This window comes from Capra hircus (assembly GCF_001704415.2).
Source record: "Capra hircus breed San Clemente chromosome X unlocalized genomic scaffold, ASM170441v1, whole genome shotgun sequence".
NCBI lineage: Eukaryota > Metazoa > Chordata > Mammalia > Artiodactyla > Bovidae > Capra > Capra hircus.
In genome coordinates, this window is record NW_017189516.1 from 49,732,734 (window position 1) to 49,755,939 (window position 23,206).

The following is a 23,206-nucleotide window of genomic DNA, read 5'->3' on the forward strand; positions in this document are numbered from 1 at the left end:
GTCTATGCCCCAACCAGTAATGCTGAAGAAGCTGAAGTTGAATGGTTCTATGAAGACCTACAAGACCTTCTAGTACTAACACCAAAAAAAGATGTCTTTTTAATTATAGAGGACTGGAATGCAAAAGTAGGGAGTCAAGAAACACCTGGAGTAACAGGCAAATTTGGCCTTGGAGTACAGAATGAAGCAAGGCAAAGGCTAATAGAGTTTTGCCAAGAGAATGCACTGGTCATAGCAAACACCCTCTTCCAACAACACAAGAGAAGACTCTACACATGGACATCACCAGATGGTCAATACCGAAATCAGATTGATTCTATTCTTTGCAGCCAAAGATGGAGAAGCACTATATAGTCAGAAAAAACAAGACCAGGAGCTGACTGTGGCTCAGATCATGAACTCCTTATTGCCAAATTCAGACTTAAATTGAAGAAAGTAGGGAAAACCACTAGACCATTCAGGTATGACCTAAATCAAATCTCTTACAATTATACAGTGGAAATGAGAAATAGATTCAAGGGATTAGATCTGATAGACAGAGTGCCTGAAGAATATGGATGGAGGTTCATTATATTGTACAGGAGGCAGGGATCAAGACCATTCCCAAGAAAAAGAAATGCAAAAAGGCAAAATGGTTGTCTGAGGAGGCCTTAAAAATATCTGTAAATAGAAGAAAAGTGAAAGGCAAAGGAGAAAAGGAAAGAAATACCCACTTGAATGCAGAGTTCCAAAGAATAGCAAGGAGAGATAAGGAAGCCTTCCTCAGCGATCAATGCAAAGAAATAGAGGAAATCAATAGAATGGGAAAGTCTAGAGATCTCTTCAAGAAAATTAGAGATACCAAGGGAATATTTCATGCAAAGATGGGCACAATAAAAGACAGAAATGGTATGGACCAACAGAGGCAAAAGATATTAAGAAGAGGTGGCAAGAATACACAGAAGAACTATACAGAAAAGATCTTAACTACTCAGATAATCATTATGGTGTGATCACCAACCTAGAGCCACACATTCTGGAATATGAAATCAAGTGGGCCTTAGGAAGCATCACTACAAACAAAGCTAGTGGAAGGGGTGGAATTCCAGCTGAGCTATTTCAAATCCTAAAAGATGATGCTGTGTAAGTGCTGCACTCAATATGCCAGCACATTTGGAAAACTCAGCAGTGGCCACAGGACTGGAAAAGGTCAGTTTTCATCCCAATCCCAAAGAAAAGCAATGCCAAAGAATGCCCAACTACTGCACAATTCCACTCATCTCACATGCTCGTGAAGTAATGCTCAAAATCCTCCAAGCCGGACTTCAACAGTACATGAACCGTGAACTTCCAGATGTTCAAGCTGGATTTAGAAAAAGCAGAGGAGCCAGAGATCAAATTGCCAACATCTGTTGGATCATCAAAAAAGCAAGAGAGTTCCAGAAAAATATCTCCTTCTGCTTTATTGACTATGCCAAAGCCTTTGATTGTGTGGACTGCAACAAACTGTGGAAAATTCTTAAAAAGATGGGAATACCAGATCACCTGACCTACCTCCTGAGAAATCTGTATGCAGGTCAGGAAGCAACAGTTAGAACTGGACATAGAACAGCAGACTGGTTCCAAATCAGGAAAGGAGTACATCAAGGCTGTATATAGTCACCCTGCTTATTTAACTTATATGCAAAGTACATCATAAGAAACGCTGGGCTGGATGAAGCACAAGCTGGAATCAAGATTGCTGGGAGAAATATCAATAACCTCAGACATGCAGATGACACCACCCTTATGGCAGAAAGCGAAGAAGAACTAAAGAGCCTCTTGATGAAAGTGAAAGAGGAGAGTGAAAAAGTTGGCTTAAAACTCAACATTTAGAAAACTAAGATCATGGCATCTGGTCCCATCACTTCATGGCAAATAGGTGAGGAAACAGTGAGAGACTTTATTTTCTTGGGCTCCAAAATCACTGCAGATGGTGATTTCAGCCATGAAATTAAAAGAGGCTTACTCCTTGGAAGGAAAGTTATGACCAACCTAGATACCATATTCAAAAGCAGAGACATTACTTTGCCAACAAAGGTCCATCTAGTCAAAGCTATGGTTTTTCCACTAGTCATGTATGGATGTGAGAGTTGAACTTATAAAGAAAGCTGAGCACTGAAGAATTGATGCTTTTGAACTGTGGTGTTGGAGAAGACTCTTGAGAGTCCCTTGGACTCCAAGGAGATCCAACTAGTCCATCCTAAAGGAAATCAGTCCTGAATATTCATTGGAAAGACTAATGCTGAAGCTGAAACTCCAATACTTTGGCCACCTGATGTGAAGAACTGACTCATTGGAAGAGACCCTGATGCTGAGAAAGTTAAAGGTACGAGAGAAGGGGACGACAGAGGATGAGATGGTTGGGTGGCATCACCAACTTAATGGATATGAGTTTGAGCAAACTCTGGGAGTTGGCGATGGACAGGGAGGGCTGGCGTGCTGCAGTCCATGGGGTCACAAAGAGTTGGATGCAACTGAGTGACTGAACTGAACTGAACTGAACTGAACTAATATCTAAAAGGATGAGTTTCTCCCTTCTCACCACTACTGTATTTTGTTCTTTTTCAAAAGTATTTAAGATTGTGGTATTCTTTCATTGTTTCATGCTAAATTTAGAATCAGTTGTTGTTGGGTTCCCCACCACCACTGGAAAAATACTCTAAGGTTTTTGGTTTTAATTACACTAAACACATAGCTTAACCTAGGGAAAATTTACATCTATAAAGTCTTCCTAAGTATAAATGTAGCAAGCTCGCTGGTGGCTCAGATGGTAAAGAATCTGCCTGCAATGTGGGAGACCTGGGTTCAATCCCTGAGCCAGGAAAATCCCCTGGAAAAGGGAATGGCAACCCACTCCAGTATTCTTGCCTGAAGAATTCCATGGACAGAGGAACCTTGTGGGTTGTAGTCTACGGGGTCACAGAGTCAGACATGACTGAGCAAATGACACTTCAACACTTTTTCCATATATTCAGATCCTTCAATAAAGTTAAAATTTTTCTCCATAGAATCCTTCCAAGAACTTTAAAGTTTTTATTGCTATTATGAATCTCTGTTTTCCTGTTCAGTTTTCTGTTGGTTACTCCCGGTAGTGAAAGACTCTACTCTTAGTGTCAATAAAAACTCTTATCAAGTATTAAAAAGCAAATAAATAACTAAAAACAGTAGGCAAAGGACAATGAACAGACAGCATTTTCAGGAGAAAGACAAATAACCAATTAACATATTGAAGTTCTTCAGCCCACAGGGCAAAGAAATACAAATTCAAACAACTCTGAGATAACCATTTTACACCTGCCAAAGTGGAAAGGTTGATTTTCAAATTCCGTGCTTACTCTATTTTGAAGATACTAACAGGCACTCTTATACTTTGCTAGTGAGAATGTGTTTGAGGAAAAAAAATGTAGCACAAGGTTTCAAAATTTTTTTAAGTGTGTATTTGCAATCTTAGGGATTCTAACCAGAAGAAAAATTCAGATTATTGGGGGAAAAATGCTCATCAAACAGCCATTTCTGATAACAAAAACTGAAAGAATCTAAATCTCTGATACCAGAGGGATAGATAAATAAAGTATATTATGGCCACATGATAAAATGATGCTTCTCTTATCATAACCATGTTTGAAAAAATCTTAATGGCTGAGAAAAATGCTCATGATGAAATGTTACATGAAAAAGGAAGATACAAAACTGTAATCTCTGTTTCTGTTTGTATATATATATATAGGCTTCTCAGGTGGTGCCAGTGATAAAGAACCTGCCTGCCAATGCAGGAGACATAAGAGATGAGGGTTCGATTCTTGGGTCGGGGAGATCCCCTGAAGGATGACATGACAACCCACTCCAGTATTCTTGCCTGGAGAATCCCATGGACAGAGGAGCCTGGCAGGCTATAGTCCATAGGGTCACAGAATCGGACATGACTGAAGTGACTTAGTGTATATATATATCGCAAATCAGATTAGAGAAAATATATCAAAATATAACAGTGTTTATCTCCTAATAGTGGATTACCAGTGATTTTTATTTTTGTTGCAGGTGTGCATGTGTTATTTTTTAGATGCAGGACATGAAAATGTTAAGTAAATAATAAATTCTCAGAAATGCTACAAGAAACTAGAAGTGTGAAAGGACCCACCTTGAATTCTCAGTTCACTTTTTAATGTTTGGTTTATTATATGTAATAACAGATACTGCCTGTGGACAGATTGGTCTCTGCTTACAAGTGCAAAATGTTGGTTGTAACATTTGAGCTCCTAATGAGAAGGTGTCCACTTCATAGTCTTAAGATCCTTAATGAAAGCAAATGCAGCAATGAGATCTGAGAGCTAATAGGGACTTGTCCATGTATCTTAAAATGCATAGGATTTCTTTATACTGGGAACTCATCATAGTTCTAAAGGATCTTTATTGCCCACCTATCCACTCGATAAATATTTTCATGCATATTTGGTTCTAGACTTTAGTATAATGTTGGCATTCTAAGAAAGACGAGTTTGTTGTGATTTTAGCAAAAACAAATGCATTTTTCCCTAAGGTTTATGTTGTGACTTGGTCTGGTGTCCAAGCCCAGCATATCCGCAAATATAATCCCACCCACAGCCTTTCTGGGGAATGTAATTCACTCCTCCTCGCCCTTGCAGCCAGGAAAGATTTCAGAGTATCCTTTTACGCTTACGTGGAACTGCCTCCCAAGATATTTTTATCGTATCCTCAAAACCACTCATCTCCTTTTCATTTGCCTTTTATACTTACAATAACTTTGACTCTTTCCTCTTTCTGAAAACAAGGAAGTTCCCTTGATATTTGTGTATTTATTTTGCTAGGAAACAAATTGGAGTTAAGCCCACATTTCTATTCAGTGTCAATAGAGCTCATAAAGAGACCAGTTTCCCCCTCAGTTTAGGCCTCTTGGTCAAATTTACTCAGCTTCCCAGTCGGCAGTCCATCCCACTCACAAATGCTGGGCACCTTCAGAGAATAAATAACCTAGGCCGGGAGCTCGGTGACTAATCGTGTTTGCCCAGCCCTCACCATTCCCTCATTAAACAGCTTTTAAAATTCAACTTCCTCTGTCTACCAGCGAGTAACCAAAATACAAGGACCCTCCATCACCAGCTCCAGTCTAAAATGGCAGCTCCTCTTGGCTGGGTCCTCATGGGTGGCAAGGCAGGTGGTTGATGTGCTGTGTGTCCTCGCTCAGCATTTGCCCAACTGGACAGACACCCTCCTGCCTATCCCCATCAGGAGTGTCTCCATTCAAATACGAGCCTCAGCCAGCAAGTCCAGAGCCAAGGGAAGGATTTTTATGCTCCCCAAAATGATGAGACCACTTAGCTGAGTCACCTGGAGCCGGAAAGGAGAATGGTGGTTGCCAGGGGCCAGAGGCAAGGGCAGTTGGGAGTTAGGGTTTAAGCGGGGGACATAGTTTCAGTTTGAGAAAATGAAAAAGCTCCAGAGATGGATGGTGGTGATGGTTGCTCAGTGGTATGGATGTACTTCATGCCACAGAGCTGTGCACTTAAAAATAATTAGAATGGTCAATGTATGTGATGTGTATCTTATATTTTTTTGATAAACCAAGTTGATAGAAGGTAAAAAAGAAAAGATAGAAGGAGAAGGAAAAAGCCCCCTTGTTTCTCTCATGTAATTCAAACCCTCTTATCTAGATGCTGCCTCTTAACATTCCAGATGGGTGAGCTCTTAGATTTTCAGAGTTCCACACCAGGTCAACCGGTGAAAGGGACTGTGAAGACGGGGAGAGAAGGGAGAGTTAAGAGGCACGTGCCCACCCAGGAGAGCCCGCAAGGAAACTGCACAGAAAGTGCCCTTGGCTCCACAGCGCCTGCAGATTCCCTTTCCCGCCACCGGCTTCCTAAGCCCTTATTAGGCAGAGGGCCTTGTCTCTATACTTTGTCTTTTTTGGAGGTGAACGCCTCCCTCACCAGCTCCAACGGAATTGATCCTATTTGCCCACCAGCTTTGCAGACTGCAGCCTTGGGTGAAGCACTGAGTTTCCCCCTTCCCAGCCCACCTAGCCCATTAGGATCACACCCTAGCTGTGCCCTCCCCAAATAGCAGGGGAGATGGATGGGACAGGTCAATAGCGTGGGCATTTGATGCTGCATTTTTCTGAGCCTTTGCCCCAATTCCTAAGTAAAATTCCTAAAGTAAAAATGGAATTTTTGCTGGAAGAGTTTTTAAGTCAAGCAAATCTGCCACATTCCTTAAACGACAGCTGCGGTAAGTACAGCTACTGTGTTGTTATGCAACATTCAGCCAATATTGGCACAACCGAGCACATGGATAAAACATGAAATGCTTTCCCTGTTTTCCATGTTTTGCCACAAAATTCTGTTGAGAAAAGTCTGCGACTCTTCACTGTCTGTCATTTCTGTGGGCTCATCCGGAAATTTTAAAAGTGCCCTTTCAGTTAAAACTCCTCCCCAGTGTAATGAAAGTCTTTGTTCTCACCTTAGGTAACACATTCTTACCTGAACTCATGTTTACCTGTGTATGCTTAAGCAGCAACAACTCCTATTTTCATTTTGCACTTTCAAGGGTTAATAGATAGAATCCCACTTTCCCAGGTAACTGAGCTAGCAAAGACCCACTCATCTAGTAGAAAGCCGAAATTCCCCCATTCAGTTAACATTCTACAGCTTCCCTGCTCTTTGGAAACAGTATTGCTAACACTTCTCTGTATTTGCAATCTGTTTAGGTGTAACATTGTTGGAATTAACTGTAAGGTGTTACTTTAAGTGAACTAAAACAACAAATTTTGAACCTGAAATTTTAATGTATGCCAGGTAAATCTAATAAGTCCAGAAAGGGAGAAAATGCTCAGGAAACTACTTGGAATATCACAAGAGTGTTTAGTCCCTCAGTCCTGTCTGACTTTTTGAGACCTCCATAGCCCACCAGGTTCCTCTGCCCATGAATAGTTCTAACTTAATTAGGCTTCCCTCACAAATTGGAAAAATGTGTTTATTTGTTCCTAAGAAATCAATTTTTTTTAATATTTTGAATGCTTCTTTCCTTCTGGGAGAAAACTTTAATTATTCTTTTATTTATAGGATTATACAAATGAAAGAAAAAACTGGTAAAGAAAGTTGAAAAGATTTTTCAGATTAAAAACAAAATATCTACAATGCCAAGCCAAAATATTTTCCAAAGCCAGGTTCTGAAAAGTGAACTACATCTTTCAGGATCCCCAAGGATCATTCCAGATTGAATTTCATAAAAATAAGTACCATTTTGGCAAAAAAATGTTTATTCAACAATAGGATTGCCAAAACCCTAACCAGTACCCATTCACTATAACAAAATTTCAACACAGTAGTGAAGTGAAGTGAAGTGAAGTCGCTCAGTCGTGTCCAACTCTTTGCGACCCCATGGACTGTAGCCCACCAGGCTCCTCCATCCATGGGATTCTCCAGGCAAGAATCCTGGAGTGGGTTGCCATTTCCTTCTACAGGGGGTCTTCCTGACCCAGGGATTGAACCCAGGTCTTCCACATTGCAGGCAGATGCTTTAACCTCTGAACAAAATTTCAGCACAGTAGTATTAATGTTTAAATGGTCCTTACAAATTCCAATGGAGTGTGTAATAAATACAAAACAATATAGGAGTAGCTTGTCTTATATAATACACTAGATAATGGCACCCCACTGCATTCCTTTTGCCTGGAAAATCCCATGGGTGGAGGAGCCTGGAAGGCTGCAGTCCATGGGGTCGCTAAGAGTTGGACACAACTGAGCGACTTCACTTTCACTTTTCACTTCTTGCATTGGAGAAGGAAATGGCAACCCACTCCATTGTTCTTGCCTGGACAATCTCAGGGACGGGGGAGCCTGGTGGGCTGCCGTCTATGGGGTCACACAGAGTCGGACACGACTGACGCGACTTAGCAGCAGCAGCAGCAGCAGCAGATGTGTTCCTGCAATGAAAACAGTAACTTAAGTTTTGTTAGATTAACTCATATTTTTAAGACTTAACAATTCTCCATCAAAAGAACTCTGACAAAGCTCTTATTAAAAAAAGCATTTTTCAAAGAAAATCATCAGCTCTTAATTTGTGTGCTTTTTTAACATGTCATTTCAGATGTTAGGTTTTTGTAAAGGGGAGCTTTCCCCACAATACAACACTAAACCTTTAGGATAGACACCTACCCCCAAACAAAGAGTTACCATTCCTCTTGAACCCCTGACTATTAAAAATGTAGGACAGCCATATCTTGGAGAATCATATTTACACAGGCAACTTTATGTGGTCCAGTAGTTTTCAAAGATGGACTGAAGCAAAAGATTGAAAAAAACCTAAATGGCTGTGTGTAGGGATGCCCTGATAGCTCAGCTGGTAAAGAATCCACCTGCAATGCAGGAGACCCTGGTTTGATTACTGGGTGGGGAAAATCTGCCGGAGAAGGGATAGGCTACCCACTCTAGTATTCTTGGGCTTCCCTGGTGGCTCAGCTGGTAAAGAATCCACCTGCAATGCGGGAGACCTGGGTTTGATCCCTGGGTTGGGAAGATCCCCTGGAGAAGGGAAAGGCTGCCCACTCCAGTATTCTGGCCTGGAGAATTCCATTACAGTCCATGGGGTCGCAAAGAGTGAGACATAACTGAGCCACTTTCATACGGGTGCTCTTTACAAAAGCCATGGTATGTCCCTACAGTAGAATCCTGTGCATCTATAAAAACAGAATAAAGAAGCTCTCTATGTACATGTATTGAAAGTCCTCCAAAATATAGTGTAAAGGGGAAAAAGCAAGATACAGACACTGGGTATAGAAGGTTATCCTTTGTGTAAAAGGGATGAGGAAGAAAATAGAAATCTGTATTTGTTTGTATATGTACTTTTTGAATCTGTGGAATAATTCAGAAGCAATTAGAAGCTGCAGTGACCTGTGAAAGAAAGTGAATGGGCAGGCAGGGAACAGGTTATGAGAGAGACTTTTTGCCACATATCATTTTATCCATTTCAATTTTTGAAGCATGTAAAGGTATTACTCTTTGAAAAAATATTTTTTTAAACTCAGGGTCAGATTGAGTGATCCTAAGCCACATGCATGCATGTGTGCTGAGTCCCTTCAGTCAAGTCCGCATCTTTACGACCTAGCCCACCAGACTCCTCTGTCCATGGGATTCTCCAGGCAAGAATACTGGAGTGGCTTGTCATGCCCTACTCCAGGGGATCTTTCTGACCCAGGGATCGAACCCATGTCTCCTGCATCTCATGCATTGCAGACGGATTCTTTACTGCTGAGCCACCAGAGAAGCCCCCTAAGTCACATATTCTCTACATATTCATTCCCATCTTGGAAGCCTTCTTCAAGCCTCCCATCTGCTCTGCCTGCAAGCAGAGCCTGAGACAGGCATCCAGATGCTCATGATGGAGTGGAGGACTGCTCTCTGAAAGCCTGTTATGGGGGAGGGGAGGCACAGTAGGGTGGGGAAAGAGTCAGGCAAGGATGTGATCTCAGGTAAGATCCAGAGCATAAATTGCATCACACTTTGTCCCTATTTGAGACTAAAGAGCCCGCTTTTGTACCTTGATGTCAGACTCTGGGCCTTGGGGGCAGGGGCAGGGGACTGTAATCTCTCAGGCCATGTGGCTCCTGTTCAGTCAAAGGCAAGTCTCCAGAGATTGCGATGGGCCAGCTGGGAGCAGCCAGCAGCCAATATTCCTGGCAGCTGATGGGTGGGCGCATGGCCTGGGGAGGGGTGAAGATGGGGCACCAGCCACCTCCCCCGCTCCAGGGATTCTCCACCTTTAATGCCCATCAGAGGCCCATGGAGGCTTCTCAAAACAAATGACTGACCCCCAGCCCCAGAGTTTCTGATTCAGTAAGTGGGGGAAAATGGAGAGAGAAGAGAAGGCCTTGCTATTTCTAGGAAGTTCCCAGGTGATGCTTTGCTGCTGGTCCAGAAACCACGTTTGGAGAACCACTGACCTACAGAATTGTTGCCTGTTCTTTTCCTCCATAGCCAGTATCAGGACCCTCTTATCTCCCTTTGAATCTTCTGCAAGGTATTTCCTCTCCATTCTCATGGCTGATGTTCCACGGCAGATCCTTATTTTATCAAGACCTAGACTAAGGGTATTTATTCCATAGACAAAAAAGGGCAGGGCCTATTGTGAATTACCTTTACTGGCTACCCTGATTAAAACCACAGAGTAATTATCTCACTCTAGTTGTCCGTTAAGTGCCACAGGGAGGGCTTGCTGCTGCTGCTGCTGCTAAGTTGCTCAGTCGTGTCCGACTCTGTGCAATCCCATGGACTGCAGCCCACCAGGCTCCTCCATCCATGGGATTTTCCAGGCAAGAGTACTGGAGTGGGGTGCCATCGCCTTCTCCAAGGGAGGGCTTGACATGGGTTCAAACAGTGAAAGAACTGCTGCAGTTCCTTACCAGTGATCCATGTGCTAACTGTTCTTTTCTAGGGAAATGTATACAGATGATCAAGTTCAATAGTTTTTGTGGGCCGGTGGCACTGTGGTGCAAGGGAACAGCTCTCAGAACTGGGGTTGGGGGGAAGGTCACTGATCTCCACACCTTGCATTTTAGAGATGAGGAAGCTGAGGCCCTGCTCACAGTCACATGCCTTAGAGTGGCACACAGCTCCTTGTCCTGGGAGAATCCCAGCTCTGGCATCTAAGATGAGGAACCCAAGTTTGGGCCATTTACAGCCCAAGAACTTCAGCAGCTGTCAGCTCACCAACTCCAGATCCACCTTCCTGCTTTCCAGGCTCCTCATCCCTAAGAAACAATGTAACTAACACTTAGGGGGACCCTAGTGTGTTTGAGACACGGTACCAGAGTCATCATGCATACCACCTCTTTATCTCCCTTACACATCTCACCAAGACCAACGCCAGGACTAGTGTGAGGCAAGAGGAGTATGCAGTCCCAAGCCTGACCAGGACCATCACCTTCAGGGTGGGTACAGCCACCCTCTGGGGATGCCCTGCTCCTGGCATCCCTGACAAAGTCAAATCCTCTCAAGTGACATTGTGCATGTGATCATGGCAGAAGAGTGCTCCTTAAGAAGTGATGGTGTTGTGCAAAATACTGGTCAATGAGAAGTTACCCTTAGGTTCTCAGAATCACGAACTCCTTTGTAAAAAAGGGTGTGGTGTCAGCCACCCAGAAAAGCCATCCGTAGCCTCATTTTTATGTCCTCAACTCTGTCCTTAAAGGTCACTTGGGAATGGAGGCTTCTTTTGATATGAGATGTCTCTTTCAAAAGGTAATGGCATCTCTTTCCAATGGGAAGATTTCTTGTTCTTTTGATGGAGTGAATGGCTACCTCCAGGCTGTTCTTTTGTCTATAACTGTGCCATCCAATATGATAGCCATCAGCCACATGTGGCTATTTCAGACTAAATTTAAATCAATTAAACAATACAATTAACAATTCCATTTGCAGTCTCACTAGCCGCAGTGCAAGTGCTCATTAGCCACTTGCGCCCGGTGGCTACAGTATTTGACAGCACAGATAGGAACATTTCCATCGTTGTTGAGAGTTCCGTTGGACAGTGGTGGTATAGTGGCTTTCCCTGTCCTTGATTTTTTCAAAACTTTTATTTCTCAGAGTCACCTAGAAAGAAAAAAAGTTTTCCTCCGTAATTATACAGAAACTGTTTTTGCCTTTAGTGTCATCCTTTCTCTATGACTTTTAACTGCCTGAAATCACTTTAAAAATAAGTTCATCTATGTCAGTCATTCTCAAAGTAAAGCCCAGAGATCCCTGAGGGCCCCCACAACCCTTTCAGGGGGTCTGCAGGATCAAGCTATTTTCATAGTAATAAAATAAGTAAGACATATCTTTTTCATTTTCATGCCTTCCGAATGTACAGTGGAGTTCTCCTGAAGCTACATGACTTGTGATATCACAGAAGCAGATGAGATAATCCATGAATCTTCTATTAAGCCAGGCTTTAAAAGAGATTTGCTAAAAGGTAAAAGCCGCACTACTGGCAAGGACAATAAACTGGGAGTTTGGGATTAATAGATACACACTACTATCCATAAAAATGATAAACAGCAAGGGCCTACTATATAGCACAGGAAACTAGACTCAGTGTCTTGTAATAACCTATAATGGAAAAGAATCTGAAAAAGAATAGATATATATATTTGTGTGTGTGACTAAATCACTTTGCTATACACTTGAAACTAACACAGCATTGTATATCGACTATATGTCGATGTTAAAAAAGATTACATTATATCAGAATAAACAGTACTACTTTCTCACTAAGTTTTTTTTGTTTTGGAAAAGAGCTATTTTTATTTCTTTTAGTGTCATGTTAACATGTAATGACTTATTATGTTAAATGGATTGATGAATCATTTAAAGTATGTTTTCATATCTTATCTGGTAAATATTTATAGTTATAGCCTATGTGAACGATAGCTCTTTGGGGGCCTCAATTATGTTTGAGAGTGTAAAAGGGACTACATTTTTACACTGCCAAGCTATGTTCTTGCACATTTTTGCTTTCATCCTGGTTTTTGATACATACCCATCACTGGATAGGACTGGTCCCATCCCAGATTCTCCCGTTGTTCCCAGCATGTTTGCTGCAACATTAAGGGAGCAATCATTTCAAATCCCTTGTAGAATAAAACTGATGTGAACAGGAGAACAAGGGCTCTGTTGTCTCCCGCCTGGATGAGTAAAATGAACATCTTCTCAGGAAGTGGAGCAGCAGCCAATGAGAATGTGCTACACAAATGTCTTTCCCACCCACTAGCCCTTTTCTTTCCCAACCCGCCCCTGCCCTCTTAACCTAAGAGAGCTGCTGGAGAAAAATCCAAAGCTTGAGGAAGAAAAAAAGCCAAACTCAAAGGCTGTGATGCCCAGGGAACACTGGGGTGAACAAGGTTGACATTTGAATCAATGGCTGCTAATGAGATTGGTATTAAACTATTAAGAAATTAAAGAGTAGGGAAATATACACCTGTGTATTTTAAGAGTCAATTTTTTAAAAAAGAAATTCTAAAGATGCAGCAGTTTCACATTGTTTAAGTTTTGTGGGATTTTTTGTTGTTGTTGTTTTGCCAAAGCATTGGAAGATTACAGGAGGAAGCCATGTGTAAATATATCTAAACCACTCTGTCCCTGTGAGTGAAGGGAGGCAGGAACAGAAGAGAGGTGAGGGCTCCCTAGAAAAAAATAACATCTAAATGAATGCTAAAACTGAAGAGCATAACAAAGTTATGAATCTTAATGACATAAAAAAGAGAAACTCAGAGCCTGGACCCTAGGATGCTGATCTGAGGGAAACTGTCCAAAGATTCAATAAAGTTATATTCTTTTCTCTTTCGAGTGGGAGTAAGAAAAAGAATAAAGGAAGTTGGAAGGTGGGAGGGATATCATCCCCAGTAAACAAGGTTCTCTGAGCCCTGCCATGCCTCTTCCTCCTCCTCCTTCCTCCTTTCACCCACTTTCACCACCTCAGATAATAACAACAGTAACAAAAGTAGCTTCCATGTATTGAGTCCTTGAATGTACCAGGTACTGTTCTAAACACTTTCCATGTGTTTTCATGTGCAACTCACTTAGTCCCACAAGCCTACGAGGTGGATACTCATGCCAACCCTCGCTTTATAGATGAGGAACCCAAGGCACACAGAGGTACTGTAATTGTCCAAGGGCTTTGCACTTCTAAGTCAAGAATTCTAAGAGGAAAAATAAAAACATCAGTTTTGATTGAATGGATAATGCTTAAAGTTTACAATAAGAAAAATGTGTTGTTTGCACCTAAGATGTTACAGTTCAGTTCAGGCGCTCAGTGGTGTCCGACTCTTTGCGACCCCATGAATCGTAGCACGCCAGGCATCCCTGTCCATCACCAACTCCCGGAGTCTACCCAAACCCATGTCCATCGAGTCAGTGATGCCATCCAGCCATCTCATCCTCTGTCGTCCCCTTCTCCTCCTGCCCCCAATCCCTCCCAGCATCAGAGTCTTTTCCTCGCATCAGGTGGCCAAAGTACTGGAGTTTCAGCTTCAGCATCAGTCCTTCCAATGAACACCTAGGACTGATCTCCTTTATGATGGACTGATTGGATCTCCTTGCAGTCCAAGGGACTTTCAGGAGTCTTCTCCAACACCACAATTCAAAAGCATCAATTCTTCAGCACTCAACTTTCTTCACAGTCCAACTCTCACATCCATACATGACCACTGGAAAAACCATAGCCTTGACTAGACAGACATTTGTTGGCAAAGTAATGTCTCTGCTTTTGAATATGCTATCTAGGATAGTTATAACTTTCCTTCCAAGGAGTAAGCATCTTTAATTTCATGGCTGCAGTCACCATCTGCAGTGATTTTGGAGCCCAAAATAAAGTCTGACACTGTTTCCACTCTTTCCCCATCTATTTGCCATGAAGTGATGGGACCGGATGCCGTGATCTTCATTTTCTGAATGTTGAGCTTTTAGCCAACTTTGTCACTCTCCTCTTTCACTTTCATCAAGAGGCTTTTTAGGTCCTCTTCACTTTCTGCCATAATGGTGGTGTCATCTGCATATCTGAGGTTATTGACATTTCTCCTGGCAATCTTGATTCCAGCCTGTGCTTCTTCCAGCCCAGCATTTCTCATGATGTACTTTGCATATAAGTTAAATAAGCAGGGTGACAGTATACAACCTTGATATACTCCTTTTCCTATTTGGAACCAGTCTGTTGTTCCATGTCCAGTTCTAACTGCTGCTTCCTGACCTGCATATAGGTTTCTCAAGAGGCAGGTCAGGTGGTCTGGGATTCCCATCTCTTTCAGAAAATTACTCTTTAGCATATTTCTAAAAAATAATCATTGGAAAATCATTTGCATGTTTATACCATTTAATGTTTTAATAGAAAAGACCTACATAAAAAGGAAAGACAATGATATTTGTATTTCTCTTTACTGTCCACATTTGAGAATCTAATTGCTGATACTCAGTTGCTTGTTCTGTAAAATGGGGATAAGACACCAGCTTCTTAAAGTTGCTAGAAGGATTCGATGCCAAAAGTACAAACAGATTCTAATGCCTCCTAATACACATTAGGTGATAAGTGGCAACTGTAACAATGGTTCTGCCATCCTCTGCCCCAGTTTCTGTACTTTACTTTCTCCTCTGTATTGATTTCATCCCAAGGCAGACAAGGTCACGTCTTGTGGTGACAAGATGGCTGCCAGCAGGTTCTCCTCAGCAACTTCAGCAGGAAACAAGGATTGTGACCAGTGTCAAGATCTATGCAGGGTCTGAGATTTTACCCTCTTTGCAAGCTAACAACTTATCTTGCCACAGTTTCATGGATGCTGGGAGAAGACACAAGACTCCTAGGTCAGAGATAAGGGAAAGTTTGTTACTTGTAGCCATAGTAGTAGCTAGAGTACCAACAATTTTTGTGCTGGTTCCCCAGACCCAGTTCTCACAGGGCAATACTAACAGGCCTTGGTGACACCTGTACACAAGGGAATTGTGTCATGGGAGAGGAGCCTTGAGCTTGATGAACCTGAATCCTTTATAACTGCACATCCTTGCTTTGGAGGGAGACAGTAGCTCAATCTTCCAAGTAATGAGAATCACTGCTGCTCACCCCAATACCAAGGTTTATTTATTTAATACTCTCTTTGAATTTGCCAAGGTAGCCATCAAGCAAAGCCTGGATGGCCATATGTCTGGCAAGAATGTTATAAACGGGGTAGGAGGCTATGATAGATGTGTTTCCCAAAGTATATGGGACCTTTGATTATCTCATTAGATAAACATGTTTTTGTAAAAAAAAAAAAATCAAACAAAAAACAAATTCCATGACCAAATTTAAGAAGTATGCTACAAAGTTGAACAGGTTTCTTTAATGTAGGATTTTTCAGTGCCTTTAAAATAGTGACATGCACTATGAATCTCCACAAGAGAAATAGAGAACTGTAGAATCACCCATACTTCTTTGACCTCAAAAGAAGCAATTTTTTTCCACAGAAAACCTGATCATAATTCAGCGAAGCACTGTGAAAGATGAACACTAGCAATTCTTACCAAATCAGAGGTTTCATAACTCTGTTACTTTATCCTCCACTGAAGACCTAATAGAAATGTGACCAGTGATTTTTACATTTTTATATAATCGACAGTGTCTATAGGACTAAAATTTCCTCCATAGATTATGTAATTCTTCAACAAATTATGGAAATTTTAGTTCGGCTCCAAATTCTTTTACTGTGACAGAGCACTTAGGGTTTCAAGATATCTAACTAAATGTGTCAAAATTAAACATGATTATTACAGACCAAGAGAGACAAAATAAAGTCAAAACTATCTGAACACTGGCATTTTCTTCAGGCTAAAATACACTTTTTACAGAGTGTGCAGCCATAAAACTAGCATTTATGTCAAGCTAGGATTAGTATTATCATATTGTAGATACACTGAGGTACTTTTAGCAATTTTGAAAGACAGTTTCATATTCCCAACTGTAATAGGGTGCCTGAGAAATCATACCCATCTTGCTAAAACTAGTGTAATTATAAGAGTGAAAACAACTAAATAGCTTTGACACAGCCCTTTGGCTGTCTTGTAATACTGAGACATTAAGTTAATGCACTCTGCCTCTTTGAAGAAATGTAGAATCTGCCCTTCCATTCTAGTTTGAAACAAAAATTGGTAGCATAAAATTGAGAAGTAAATGAACCAAGAAAGATGTCCATATTTTTTGTGATAGCCTTGCCCTAGAGAATAAATCCCCCACTGAAGAAGTAGTTAGCAGTAGAAAATGAGCAGATCAGAGAGTCTCGGAGGCAAAAAGGACCTTAGACATCATCTGGTATTATGTAGACCAAGTTGTGCAATTTATTTCTTGGAAGTAATAAGTATGGCCACAGGAAAAAGATGCCTCAAGGTGGATAATGTCTTATTCCACTTGCTATTTCATGTTATCTGCCCATGTGAGACTGCGCCAACAATTGCACACACTCTTCCCAGACTTGCAGCTGGGAGTTAGCAAAACCAGGAAGCAGGGACAATGGAGAATCCATGTTGGTGGCGATGGCAACAGCATTGGCTATGGTGGCAGGCATATCTGGATTCCAGCGGTGGCAGCATCCAGTGCCACTGGTGCAGCGACACAGCTATGACATTTGCAGGAAGAACGTCACATTGAGGTGTGACTTTTGGCAGTTTGGGGGGCATTACCCAATGTCTGAGCTAGGGTTCAGCTGTCCTGAAGAGACTTTGTGAGCTACCCAAAATCTTTTCATTAAACCTTTTGCCACTGAAGTCATCCAGTGTTTGGTTTCTTCTTCCAGAGAAATGGAGTCTGGGAGATAGTTTTTTAGGTGGCCTCATCAAAGTGGGCTAGCCCGAGGTATTTATCCATGGTAGGCATCCCATCTTGACACCAGTCTTCTGATCAGATCTCAGCACAGCCTTGTCTTTCTAGTTTTACAAACATCACCCAATCCTAGGAGTGCCATGATGCATCTTCATATACTGACTGTAGGAGAGAAGCCTAGAAAGGTTTTTGAGACCAAGTCCCAAAAAGAGGGCTATGAATGTCAGGCATGAATTTCAAAAGTTTCTGAGCAGAGGGCTAGTATTGGGTTGGCCAAAAAGTTCTTGTGGTCTTCTCCATAAGGTGTTACAGAAAAACTCAAATGAACTTTTTGGCCAACCCAATATGACTACAGCTGCACTATTATTAGTTAATGATGTATAGAATTGAGAGGAAGAATCCCAAAGGTCAGCTGGGAAGCCATCACAACAATACATGTAAAGTACTACCGCTGGAATATCCTTCCCACACTTGGCTGAACAACTAGACTTTATCCTCCAGTCTCAGCTCAGATGCCAAATCACCTAGGAAGCCATCTCTGAACACCCAGCCAGGCCATGTACCTGTTCTCTCTGCTGTCAGACATTCAAGTGCATTCTTCTACCTCAGTTCTTAACACATTATCTTGAAAGTAGCAATTTACTTGATAGTCTCTTCCAAAAACCTTACTGTTTCTGTTTGCATTCTAAACACCTAGAACCTCATGGCATGGCCAGCAAGGACACCCAAATCTTCTTTCCCAAATCTGCTCTAATTCCAAATATTTGCACTTTGGCAAATGACTCCTGGTTCAGGCAAAAAACCTGGGAATCACCCAGGACTGACACCTCTGTTACCGTACCACCAACTGCCTCCAGTCTCCTTTCCAATCCACTTCATCACCAAGTCATAGCTGGTCTACATTCAAGACGTACCTGGAAAGAATTCACAGTCCCTAGCAGGCAGAAATAGTCAACCACCAAGAAACCAAGAGAAGGTAGAGAACTTTTTATGCTCCTTGCCACGGCCCTCTGCCCGCCTCAGATTCCCACTTCAGCCATGTGGACAGAACCACTTGACCTTCCACATCTCTATGCCTTTTTGCCTCAGGACTATTTCTAAAGCTTTTCCTAAGGCTGTTTCTTCCAAGGCAGTCCAGAAGCACAGTTCGAATAGGAAGATGCTGTTACTGTTCCAGAGAAAATCCAAAACTAGGAGGGAACGAGGGTGGGCAAATGCTCCAGCATTAAACACTGAGAATTCATTTCTGAAGTGTATTCTGCACAGTTCCTCAAAAGGTCCCCAAAGGCGTTGAGCACAGTGGCTGACAGAGATAACCAGCTCAATAAGGCCCATGTCATTGGTTCTTGGTTCTTCCTGCAACTATCTCCCAAATAAGCTACCTGTACCCAAGGCTGTTTTCAGGGTCTGCTTTCAAGGGAACCCAAACTAAGACAGTAGTGGACAAATGTTCTTCCTGGCATCTTTTAAACAACTAGCATCACCCTAAATATACAGATGGGTTCTACTGGCTGCAATAGAACTGAAACAGAGACTATGGCAAATTCCAGACACTGAAGATGGTTCAGTAAGCTGGAGAAGACAGAGCCAAGAAAAAAAAATGTGTGGCAGCAGATCAGGCTGGAGAGGAAGGCAGAGGTCAGGTCAAGTAACAAGACCTCACAGAGTTTGCTTTAGTAACTGTAAACTCCACCAAGGTCAACCTCCAGAGAGTGCAGCAGGACAGAACAGGACAGGCACGAAATATATGCGTGTCCATAGTGATCGTTTTCTCCCAAACTACTCAGTATACTTCTTGGCCAAATAGATTAATAAGAGAATCTCAGAGCAGTTGATGTAACTTCAGAGAAAAGCCCCAGAAACAAACAATGGGTAAGGGATGAACACCTTTGGAGTAAAGATACATTATTTAATGTGATGAAAATGAAAACTTGAAGGACTTGTCTGTGGTCTTATGAGGCAATGACTAAGCTAACAGATACAAAGGGATGTCATGGGTTCCTTCCACATATTTATGGAGGGGCCAGGAGGAGAGTCTTTAAGTGGGTCTGCTAAACCCAGATGCTCCTATAGGTACCCAGCTGGGAGAGTAGAGGAGAGAAGGACTCAAAATAACCTAGAATTGGTGGATGGTAACTAAGGTGAGTGTGCTACTCACTCAGTCATGCCCAACTCTTTGGATTAGGGCCTGCCAGACTCCTCTGTCAATGGGATTTCCCAGGAAAGAATACTGGAGTGGGTTTCTATTCCCTTCTCCTGGGGATCTTCCTGACCCAGGGATCGAACCCAGGTCTCCCACATTGCAGGCATACTCTTTACCATCTGAGCCACTAGGGAAGACTGGGAACTAAGGAGATCAGTGTAAATCAACACAGATGATTTCTCTGTGCTCTGGGGAGTGGAGAGGCAGTGCTAAAGGACTGAGCAGACTGATATTCAGTGAAATAAAGGCATGTTGTTTGGGTCCTCTTACCTCCTACAACCCAGCAATAGATGCCTGGACTTCTGACTTTTGATTGCAGTGAGTTGCAGTGCATCATCATTTGGCAAAATCCAGTACCTTCTTTTGCCTGTTTGAAAGTAAGCCAAATGTCAACGGTAATCTACAGGTCAGAAATGAAATGGGGAAGCTAGTAAATGATGGGAAAATAATGGGCAAATAGATAGTGAGGGATAAAAATCTCTTCCATAAGATGGGAGAGGAATCTGAGAAAGTGGGGGAAATTCTATTTAAAGACATTATTGGTAAAATACTAGTTACATTCTTCCTATTCTCGGAATTAGGGACTTCCCAGATAAATCCACGATGGTATTTTGATCTTACTTGACTCTAATCAAACTGTGGTCATGCCTCCTCTCTGTTATCACAGGCACCACTCTCCCTCCTTACTTCATTCACTGGTTTTCTTTGCAGCACTATTGCGCCACACTTGGAAAATCCCAGTGTACCAGCTGCACCAGCAAGCCAAGCCTTTCTATTTTGCGAAACCTTCACGAAATGCTTTCTATTAAATAGTGTTCACTGGAAATAATACCATTATCATGATCCCTTGAGGAAAGAGACATTAGACATCCTGGTGAAAGTGGCAGTCATCCCCAAGATGCTGTGACAACCCTGTTATCTTCTCTTTGTGACGCTTCACACCTGCACCAGTAACAGTTATTCTCAGCGAGAGCCAGTGCAAGGATTGCTTCATCAGATCTGTATTTTACGTAGAGTTGTGACTGGTTAGTTCTATCCTTGTATCTCCTCTGACAATAAAAGTTTGACCTTTACTTCAGGAGAAAGTTCATATCTAGTTGATGCTTTGTTTAAGAAGTCTAATTAGGATAATTGGTTTGAAGAGTTGAAGTGAAAAGTATGTATTTGAATTACATTCACTCCTTTTAAGGTTCAGGTCCTCACTTTTAAAAATCTGAAATCCTCATCTCCCACTTCACCCGAACACCTTCCTCCAGGTGCCACCTGTCAGTGTCGTATGCATTGGCCCTTCCTGGTCTCAGAGGCAGTACTTACAGTCAGTTCCTTGCTGCCAGAAGCAACTTCTACCTCCTGACCACATACTCCCTACCCAAGCGAGACGTTTGTAACTCAGTGTTCAAGTTTGATTTGCCTTCAGAGAAGATCTCTTTGAAGTGCCTTAGTTGCAATAAAAAAAAAATCATTTTAGAATTAAACTTCTTCATAATTTGTTTCTCTCCCTCTCCTTCCTCTTGACAATTTTATGGCACTGCACAGGTTTCTGAGAGGTTCCTATAAGTTATTTCACTTGTTCCTCACTATAGTCTGTAAGCAGGTATGGCAGACTTACTTGTGAGGAAACTGAGATATTCAGGGGTCCAGTAAATTGGCCAGGGGCTCCCAGATGGCAGATGATAAAGGACTCAGTGCCAAAGTTCCTGTTGCCTAACCCAGGGCTCTGACAGTTATTCCCTTCATTCCTTGGCTGTGATCTTTCATAAAGAACCACCCTTGTGGCTCCTGATCATTTGCATGAACTTTCTTGGGACTGCTGTCTTTGAGACTGACGTCCCTTTCTTTCCACCTGTCTCATCTCTGACCACCCTTTACGAGTAGTGTGCAGCAGATGGAATCAGAGCCTTACCTCTGTGTAGGTAGCTAATGCCCTTCTCCCCGCCACACACCCAGAAACAGCTCTCCACCCATGGCTGATGGAAGTGCATACATAAATTCTCAGCTCCTTTACCTCACTGGTAGAATAGGAAGCATATTCTACATTTTGTCGCATTGTTTCTCAGTTCAGTTCAGTTCAGTTCAGCTGCTCAGTCGTGTCCGACTCTTTGCGACCTCATGAACTGCAGCATGCGCCAGGCCTCCCTGTCCATCACCAACTCCCAGAGTCCACCCAAACCCATGTCCATTGAGTCGGTGATGCCATCCAACCATCTCATCCTCTGTTGTCCCCTTCTCCTCCTGCCCTCAATTTTTCCCAGCATCAGGGTCTTTTCAAATAAGTCAGCTCTTCACATCAGGTGGCGAAAGTATTGGAGTTTCAGCTTCAGCATCAGTCCTTCCAATGAACACCCAGGACTGCTCTCCTTTCGGATGGACTCTTTGCAGTCCAAGGGACTCTCAGGTGTCTTCTCCAATACCACAGTTCAAAACCATCAATTCTTCAGCACTCAGCTTGTTTCTCAGGTGCTTTGATTAGTATGCCACTCCATAATACTCCTTCTACTGGCCTCTTTTCCTTCACTGTCTCAGTACTTCCACACCAGTGGTTCCTGGGACCACCTACCACACAAATTAGCTGTACTCAAATTCTGTCTCAGAGTCTGCTTCTGAGAGAACCCAAACTAGGAAATGCATGCCCCCTCATCCCAACCTGCCTTCCTGGCTGGGATTTCCAGCCTTTGGTATGAAGAAGGAGTTCTGCTCAAAAAATTCTCTTGGCCTTAAGGAACTACTTCTGCTTTAACTACCAACTTCCAGATTGGTCCTAAGTCTGACCATTCCCATGCCTTCCTCATAGCTTGTGTATAGGTGTTCTAAACACATCTCCTCTCCTTGCACCTTCATACCTCCACCTCCAATACCATAGCCCCATCAATTCTTGGCGTTCAGCTGGATGGATGGATGGATGGTATGGCACGAATCGATGAGGGTATATTCTAGAGGGAACAGCAGGAACAGAAGACAGAATGCATGTGTGGATGTGGAACTAACAGGAGTTTCTATATGTCTGGAGATTTCTGTATGCCTAAGGAGGAAGGAGAAGAGAAAGCTGGTGACAACCACTGGGGGAGCAGAGATTATAACCAGAAGAACTGAGCATGCTCTGCGAAGTTTACATTTTATCCTGAGGTCAGCCAGTCAGCTCTCAAAGATTTCAAGCAAGAGAGTGCTAAGTTTAGATTCAAATTAAGAAAAGTTATGGGGATTCCCCTGTGGTCCGGTGGTGGTCCAATTTCACTGCCCAGGACACGGGTCAAGGAACTAAGATCCCACAAGCCGAGAGGTGCAGCCAATTTAAGAAAAAAAAATTAACCCAAAGGTTCTGTGGAGGGTAGTTTGGAGTATACTATTATCTAAAATCAGATGATGGATGTGAAAGCACAGCGTAAACTGGGAAGATGATTCCAGGTGCAATATTTGGAGTCCTGAGGTAAATTACCCTGGGCGTCCTCATTTATATGGCATAGTGCCTGCCTCTATTCACTCCTCCAGCCCAAATCTGGGACTCCCAGTGGCAGGAGGCAGCAGTGGAGGTATTCCATCAAGGTTGATTCAGCATCTGCAGGAGCCTGACGGGTGACAACCCATGGGGTAGCAAACAGTCGGACACGATTGAGTGCACACAATCTTCCAGGCATTGGGATTGTGTTGGGGTCA